This window comes from Centruroides sculpturatus, unplaced genomic scaffold (assembly GCF_000671375.1).
Source record: "Centruroides sculpturatus isolate CEXI.00-Female unplaced genomic scaffold, Cexi_2.0 scaffold1626, whole genome shotgun sequence".
In the NCBI taxonomy this organism is placed as follows: domain Eukaryota; kingdom Metazoa; phylum Arthropoda; class Arachnida; order Scorpiones; family Buthidae; genus Centruroides; species Centruroides sculpturatus.
In genome coordinates this window covers 137,503-146,759 of record NW_019386005.1, presented here as the reverse complement: position 1 = coordinate 146,759, position 9,257 = coordinate 137,503, and the positions used below count along the sequence as shown (strand labels likewise).

Sequence of the window (9,257 nt, the reverse complement as noted above, 5' to 3'; positions counted from 1 at the left end):
GCAAAATGTGAATATACATGTTATTGTTTATTATCCATTGCAGTATTAAATTTAACATTTAATAATTATAACATGTAGTTAGTGTTTAGAATTGAAAAGTTTATTATATAAAATTTTATATAACTAATGTATAGGTTTAGCTACAGTAAGTAAGGATGAATGCATTCAGTTATATATCCTCTTATACCTTTTTATGCATTTATGATTCCTAACCTTTTGCACATCTTTTTGAAAGTTAAACAAATGTTCCATGCATATTTGAGATCAAATGACCTTGAAACTACTGTCTAGAACACTTCCTCCTTGTCTTTTCTTCCCTAGGCCCATTTTCTAAAAATGCTTTTATTTTATTACTTAGCAAATATTTAAAATTATTATTTAAAGCTATATTAAGGTTTAAATAAATTTGTATATATGTTAAAATGTTATGTTTTAATGACATTTGAAAATGGAAAATTCAGTTTTATAATTTATTAAATAGTTATTTTACAAATCTTTTCAAATTAATGCAATTGAAAGCAGTCAAAAAAAGTAATATAAAATGCTCCAGATGCTTATTATGATTGGGTTGAAATTTGAAAAAATTGTAGACAGACATATAAATTTCCACTGTCGTCCATCTGCTTGTCTGCCTGTCTTTCCTTATTAATCTCAAGAACAGAATTAGATAGATGAAATCTGAGACCAGATATGGAAAGCTTAGAGGCAGGAGGTCCTGATTAATTGTATATGAACTTTTCATAAGAACTAGAAGTTATGTTATTTCAATTAAAAAATTTTTCCCTGTAAGAAGTTAGATAGATAACAACATGATTTGCTAACAGGAAAAGAAAGATGTACAGTGCTTACTAACAGAAAAAGTATTATGTACAGGGGTAAGATACTACTAATTTGAGTTGGAAAACATATATTTTAAATTAAATAAATTTAAAAAAATATGATTAAAAATTGCAGCCCAGCATTGTGACAATGTCACAATAAATAATTACTCANTGATAGCCCAACACATGTTCCGCAGCCATCTTGTATTTTCTCACATGCGTGGGATTGTGGGATCTCTCTTGTGACTGGATCTAGTTTCGAGAACTCTCTCAAGTCTATCGCAATTGAACCTTGTTTTAGTCGAGATTGAAACGGTCAATGGAGATTGCACTAGGCAAACAGGGTATAAGGCTCTAGTTTAGTAGTGTTACAGAGTATAATATGTATATTTTAATATATTTTTTAAAAGAAACAAAACCACTGAGAAATGTTATGTGTGTTTAACAACAGGTTCAGAAAACTTTGAAAATGTTAACAACGGGTTTGGCCGAACCTGTGCGAACCCACTGAATATCACCACTGGTTACAAGTACATACATTAAAGTTTGCTGTTAGTTATATAGTTACAGGTAAACTCTGAAGATAAGAAAAAAAATCTGCAAATAAACCCAACAATGTGATATGTCTTAGTTAAACTGGAGTTGATATACTGTACTCAAATCAGAATTGATGGAGGACTTTAAAAACAGTAAAATTTAACAAACTCAGGACAACATATTTTATGCATAAGTATTTTGCTTGTCTCTCTGGCAACTAGCACTGTCAGATGATAGAACAAACTGCTTTCTGACAATCAAAGACAGGAATATATAAAATTCTCTAACAACTCAATTATCAAAATTACTTAGAATTCCCTAATTTCAATAAATCTACAAACTTTATAATTGCAATATAATATAAGGTCTACATTTGAAAATTTTAAATGCATGTAGAGGTTTATTATTTGTGACCATTTTATATAATTCACAGTGAAAAGATTTTATAACTTTTGCACAATTGTCATGTGGAAAGCACAATGCTTAGTAAAACAGCTTTAACTCTTTGAAAACAAAATTGGCCAAAATTGCCTTATATATTTATGACAAAATTAGTTAAAGACAAAGTTGTTTGACTGGTTTTGCTTTACAAATCCTCCACCACTAAACTTTAATCTGACAGGTAAAAAGAATTTTGTATCCGGTATATAAAAAGAATAAATTTTCAGAGTTTAAAAAGTTAATACACTGGAATTAAGTAAACCAATGATAGTCCATTTCAAATGAAATGGACCTATATCCTTTGTTTATTTGACAACCAGATGACCAAGCAGTTAAGGTGGCAGCCTACTATTCTGGGAGACCTGAGATTCAATCCAGATGGGTCATAAAACTCTAGGAATTTTTTAAGGGATTGGTCTGTCTAGATATGTCAGGCCTGTCCCTTACCATCTAGCCCATTATGGTCTGGCCAAATCCATAATGCAGTTGCTAAAAAAGGCTCTCTTAGTGATCACAGGGCAACAGCTAGAAAGTGGTCAAAATTTGGCAGATAAAGGAAATAAAGAAACAAAATATAATTTATTTATACATATTCATTAAAAATTTATATACAATGGATTTGTCAATTTATAAAAAATGGGAAATGAACATCTCACATATTAAATCACTACAATTTTAGGTTGCCATAGTTAAGATCTGCTCCTGACCTGAACCTAAAATTGTAGAGTATTATGATAAAAACAGTAAGTATATCATAAACTGAATCTCAAGACAACTCCATGATTGCCCCAAAAAAGTATCTGCAATTGTCCCAAATTGCTATGTTTAATTCTAATCAGCTTTGCAAAGAGAGACATTACCCTACCTACATTTTGATATATGGTAAATGACTAGCACAAACATTGTAAGGAACCAAGTCTGAGCGTTATTTTTATTTACTTTTATTTTGCTTTTATTATATTTTGTTTGGGGCTTATGTTTAGTTAGGACAAAGGTTTCCTCACCCATCACCTTAGAAAGTTAAAAAGAGAAGATAAAACCAACTCACCGACGAAAGCGCCATAGCTCACACTCGCACTCACGTGCACGCCCGAGCGGCAGATAGTAAGTCCGCATTGAAAGGGGGGACTGACCTCACAGACTTTTAAGAACTTGTTAATCCTTAAAGGAAACATCCCGATAATTGTTCAATAAAAGACTGTAAAAGGTTAACAAAGTATTGTCAGGAATTAAGCTACCAGATAAACGAGAAAAAGTGAATGTTACGTGTGAGTATGTAAATGAGGGGAGTGTCTCACTTAGAAACTGTGACGTCACCTCAGACTATAAATAGCGTAGCTCAAGTGAAGACATGAGAGGTAAGCTCCTGCATAGAAAGTGTTGGTCTGCTAGTAGCAGTGAACGAGGTGTCCAATTGGAAATAGTTCAAGGCGATTGCAGTTTTCGATTTGTGGATCGAGGAATAGAAAAAGGCTTGAGTTGGAAAAAGGTTCCTAGTATAATTGAGGTGACGGTTAGGATTTGTAGCTATAAGAAATTCTGTACCTTAAGTTAAGGATTGATTCTGTTGGAATTCCAAGGGGAATAGTTCTAAGTTAGAATGAGATTGAATTTTGTCGGGTTGACTTTTGGATTGGATTTGATTGAATAAATTTGTTGTTTTATTGTATATGTTGTAAATAGTTATTTCTAGAATCTTTATTAAACATTTTTATTGATTTTTGACTAACTTGTCTTTAATTTATTTCGGTGCATGCGAAAAGTCCAGGCCTGGCAAACTAACAAACGCGAACCCGCGTAAAGTACCCGTTAGGTACTGGCTCTTTCCGAAACGAAAATCGTTGTAGAGCGATAAGTTAAAAATAGTACTTTACAACATATCCACATTTACAAAGACATCTGAAAACTTCATATGACAATTGTTATAACAATTACCTGAAAGAGTAAAATCTTTCGAAAACAATGGGTTTTCAGCTGTACAAAACATGGATGAAAATGTGAAAAAATACCAACATATTCCATTATTATGTAACTGATAGAAATCTAAAGCAACTTGGCAAGTTTCACCAATCTTATTTTTTATTTTATTTCATGTCCGACTTTTCTCATTGTCCAGGATTCTCCCAGTCTCTCCTACTCCATGCTATGTCTGTCATAAATAATGATTAAATATTTACACTGATAAATAAATGTAGTTTGTGTAAAATCAAACTTTTAGTTTTACAAAATTATAAAATTTTCAACATACAAAAGTTTGATAACACAGGGAAAGAATCTATTCCCATCAGGATATTTGTTTCCATAGAGCCTGGGTTATGAAAGGTTGAAATGGAATATCCCACCACCCTCAATTAAAATTGCACCACAGTCTCATATCACTTCACTGCAATTTATAATTTAAAACACTTCTTTATAAAAATGATGTTAGCATTATATATTATTTGAACCATATACAAAAACTTTTAAAACAAATAGTAAAACTAACATCAAATGATTGGCAAATTGCATTGGGCTATAATTAAGCTTAATATAATCCGGAAATCATTTGGCACTAACCTTAAAGATCAGGTTAATTGGTGTTTATAAATTTAAACAGTAAGACAACATACAACAGCTTAAAATGTAAGCAAATGAATACTCTCTCTCAAAAATAGCCAGATGGCATTTTCAAATGATTCATTTGTATACTAGTTTATTTCACAGGTGTACATCAAATTTTGATGGCTTGTAAAATATATTATATTTGACTTTTTCACTATTTCATATTTTTATGGTAACAACAAAACAACAAGAAGAAATTGGAAGAAAACACAAGAAATAAAACATTTTTTTTTCACCTGTACCATTTACTTCTCAGTAAGAAGTCTTGTTTCTACTCAAACATTTTAAGTAAGTGGGTTAAAGTCATATGAGCTATATTATATTAGATAAACAATTATATAAATTTAATCTAATATATGTTTAAAATTAAAATTAATTCCATATTTATGGTAACAATATGGCATTTGATGGCTTGCAAGTTAAACATCTCTGGGTAATATATTAAATTATATTTTTAAAACAGATGAATTTTAAATCATTTTCTTTACATTATTAATACTCTATATGAAAATAAAAGTACTTTTATTAATAAGATATACATTATTATTAAAACTGTCTTTTCATTCTAGTAATTCTAACAATAATTTTCATAAATCTTATGTTTTCCTTAAGTTATTGAATTAAAGTAAAAAATAATTTAGTTCTTATAAAAAAAATTTAATTTTTACAGTAATTAAACTTTTTCTCCCTCCATTTTTCATTTTTGACCTGTATATTCTAAGTGTGTCTTTTTTCCATAGCCTAAATTTTATGGGCTTGGTTAAGTCTATAATGGGAACAGCTAGCAAGGGATGAGGCTAACATATCCAGGACAGACCAGTGGATTCGTCAATCTGCTCAGATTCAATCCCAGGCTCCCTGGAATAGCAGGCTAGCACTTTTACTACTACAGCTCTAGCCTGTATTGAGTTCTGTTTAATTCTGTTCTCCAGAATAAATTAAGATGATGTATTATACAATATGATATATGTATTAAGTTTTAATTATTAATATCTTTTTTTTTCATATACTTTTTAACAAAAAAGAATAAAACAATTTTATTATACACAGTGCAACTATAATTCAATGCTTAATAAGGTCAATTGTGCAATAAGGTATTTCCTATAACATGTTCTATTTTTGTTTTTCTATTATTTATATTTTAAAAATGTGAACTGTTTTGACACCTATTAAGTAACTATATTCTATTCAGGATCACTTTACCTACTGCAATTTTTTTCTATTACTATATTTTATGTATTGTGTTATCAAACTTTTGTTTGTTTGTTTGTTAAGTTATGACAATGTAACACTTGAGCAATCTGCCTTTATAAATTTAATATTTTAATCAAATTTAGTTTTCAGTATATATATAAATTTAATCTCTAAATATGCTATCCAATGTCATATTTATAGAAGATATCCTCTACATAGACAAAACAATCTGCTGGATTATATCAGTCCATAATATGGCTATTATGTAATAATCAAATATCCAATAATTTTGTCTAGAGGAAAACAGCAGATCATTTGGCCTTACTCAAGTTAATAAATGTTAATATTGTCTAGATAACAGTATTACTGACAATTTAAAATATATTTTATTATTCTGTGTTAAGCAAGCATATTCAATTTTAGATTACTAGAATACCATTTAAATATAAACAGGAAATATTCTCTGCAAAGTCATAAGGAAACTTAAGCTAAATTTAATGCTAAAAAAATTTCAAATATGGCATTGATTTATTCATAGTTAATTTATGAGCTTACAATTAATTTGTAAAAAGAATCATTACAAAAAATGTTTAACATTATTTAGAACTATTTATAAAAGAAAATACACACTATCACACTATATATATATTTTAAACATTGTTAGCATGATTTAAATGATCTGTAGTTAGTTACATAGAACCAAGACTCGCATTTTAATTTATTTTATCTGTTTCCTGTTTTAACTATCACAGGCTGAAATTCCAGGAGGACTGAACTCCCGGGTAATGTCCCAACTTTCAGCAATAAAATGAGGTCACCACTGAAAGAAAAAAATTGTGAAAAACTAGTACAGTATGAAGGAATCGTAACAATTCTATTTCTAATATTGATTATCAGTAATGTAAGAAATACATGTCTTAAACAAACCACAAAGAAAAGCAAATGCACAAAAATGATACAAAGATAACTATTTGTATGCTAGCTACTACTGCAAAAAGTCATTGAAATTATGTATAATGTTTCTCAAGAAAAAAAAAATACATCACAAAATTCAAAAAATTATGTTGTTTTATATTTATAGCATATAAGCATGCAAATAGATTCTTGCTATTGAAAGATAATATATACAGTTAGCATGATGTACAAAATGCAAAGAAATAAATTCATACGACATCTTTGCACTTAATCTGTACAATTAAATTAATATGTACTGTACATAATAAAAATAACAAAAAAAAAAAAATTAGAAAATATAGATCATGCTAGATCAATCAATCAATCTCTCAACAGCTGTTGATATGAAAAATGAAAAAAAAAACAGAACTTCAATCTTTTCATTTCTGAATACAGTAATATCCCGAACTTATGTGATAGGTGGGACCGAGCGATAACCGTGTAAGTCGAATTCGCGTAAGTCGGGATATAATTTCGCAATTTGCGTAAAATCCAAGTCGGATGTATGTAAGCTAATAAATGTTCTCGTTAATCTTATCTCGTCTTTTGATTCGTTCACGGTTGCAAGAAATCACCACATAGAGTCTCTCAAGTCTCCGTAGATATAACAAACACAGAAATAAATAACACAAAATAAATTGTAGCTATGTGTCGATTCCACGTGACACGTCTGAACATGTAAGCTGAACAATAGTGTGGGGGGAGTGAGTAATCAAAAGTTGCGTGGCGCTCAAACAAAAGACGAATCGACAAGATTTGAAAATCGTGTAACTCCAGGTTCATGATATAATATACACTTGATATAATATATACATGATATAATATACACTTTATTAGATACAGACAATATCGGCAAGAAACAGTCTGTTTCTTGTCAGAATATAATAAAAAGATAAGATGTAGAAATATATTACAACTAAAACCAAGATAAGGTAATCTAAGTTTGAAATCACAATAAGCTATTGTTTTAGCAGGAAGAATAAGACCAATCAATTAATCTAGCAATCAATATTTTTCCAGCCGAACAAACAATTGTCAATTTGAGCTCCAAGCTACCCTAGAGGGGAGTAGACCATGCCCGTCGGTTCCTTTGACTTTTTTACTCCTATGGACACGGTCCACAGCTCTGATAAGATCTCATTGCTTCATTAAAGAATTGCATTTGTTCCCATCTTCAACAAAAATGGATATACCTCTCATATATTCTTCCAATGCTGTACCATATACAACCAAGTGTAAGCTGCATGAATAATGTAATCATCTTTCCAAAAATTATAGTTTTAATTTATGTTCAAAACTATCATGTGTTCAGAATTGTACTTTCCCTATTGATAATTTCTGTTTCCAACGTATTTGACTAAACTTTTGGTAATATTATGTATTAAAAAGCAAAATATATATATATCAATTACTAACTTACATTTAGTTATTGGGATTTGTAAACAACTCACCTTAAAAGTAGAACAGCATATCACGCCGTCTTCCGTCACACGACAAGATTTATAAGTTGCAGCACCGCCTAGTGGTTAAATAATTACTAATTTCCTTCCATTTAGATGTTTACGGTTTCTAGTCATCTTGCCGGAAAGGAAGAATTTTATTAATGTTAGCTTGTTTCTGACATCTTTATTTAATTTTTTATTGTTTTATTTTTAAGGAAATAAATGTTTATTATGTTACGTATTGTTTTATGAATCGTTTATGTGTCTACTTTTATAATTAACCTACAAACATCGAATCGGGCACTTAGATCTCTGTAATTTGAAATCTTTGACACCATCAACAATAGCAAATGAACACAGAGCGGTCAAAGTGGCAGCCTACCGCTCTGGGAGACCCAGGTTCGAATCCGGACGGGTCGAAAAATCCCCAGGAATTTTTCGGGTATGGTCCGACCGACGACCGAATGTGTCGTTTCTTGTCCCTCACTGCCGGCCGCCCCATTGTGGGCCTGGCCGAACCCTTAATGGGCTTGCTAAAAGCTATTAGTGCCCACAGGGTGGAAAGAGTTAAAAAGAAAAGAATAATTATATTAAAACAATTATCCGTTTTATAACAAAAAATTATAGCAAACTTAGTTTATTATTTGAACACTTTTGACGTAAAAAATGTACAAATGAATTAATTATTCATCATTTTATATTGACATATTAAGCACCACTCGCGGTTGAGTGGATAAAACCACCGAACACTGGCTGTTAGTTAGTTATGGGTTCACACCTAATCAATGAACTGGTTAACTGAAGTTTTCTGGTTTTCTTCACGTGTCCATCTAAATAAAGGGGCAGTTTCCCATTTAAAGTCATCCCAAGAAGCATTACTCTAGGCACATTACCAATGCGTTGCGTTGCTTCATTTCATGAAGTAAACGACGTATTTTGTTGTTGGTACAAAGATGGCATTTTTCATATTACACCCAGACTGGAAGTGTTCCCGAAATTTATGGATTTAGGACTGAGCCTGACAATTCCGGAACATAGAACTTCCATGAAAATTTCCGGGAATGTTTTTTCCCAGATTCGATCTTCGGTCCTCCAGTGTATTATGCTGAAGCCTTAACGACTCGGCTATCGCTGTATGTTCAAAATCCGCTGATAAATACTAGTTCCTATGAGTTCTACAAAATTTAGATTTAAAAATTAAAATTTGAGTTTCAAAATAAAACAAAATATTAAAAATAGGTAAACAAGTTTTTGTTTATTATTTACA

At 30.7% G+C, this 9,257-nt stretch overlaps 1 long non-coding RNA gene across 1 annotated transcript; it reads right to left on the bottom strand.

Annotated features, from left to right (window-relative positions):
* Positions 1–6,304: 6,304 nt before the first annotated feature.
* On the bottom strand, positions 6,305–8,034 carry LOC111613071. The gene is made up of 2 exons (XR_002754711.1): positions 8,000–8,034; positions 6,305–6,414 (listed from the first exon to the last, which is right to left on the bottom strand). It is a non-coding gene; the product is annotated as an uncharacterized LOC111613071 (long non-coding RNA).
* Between the last annotated feature and the right edge of the window lie 1,223 nt (positions 8,035–9,257).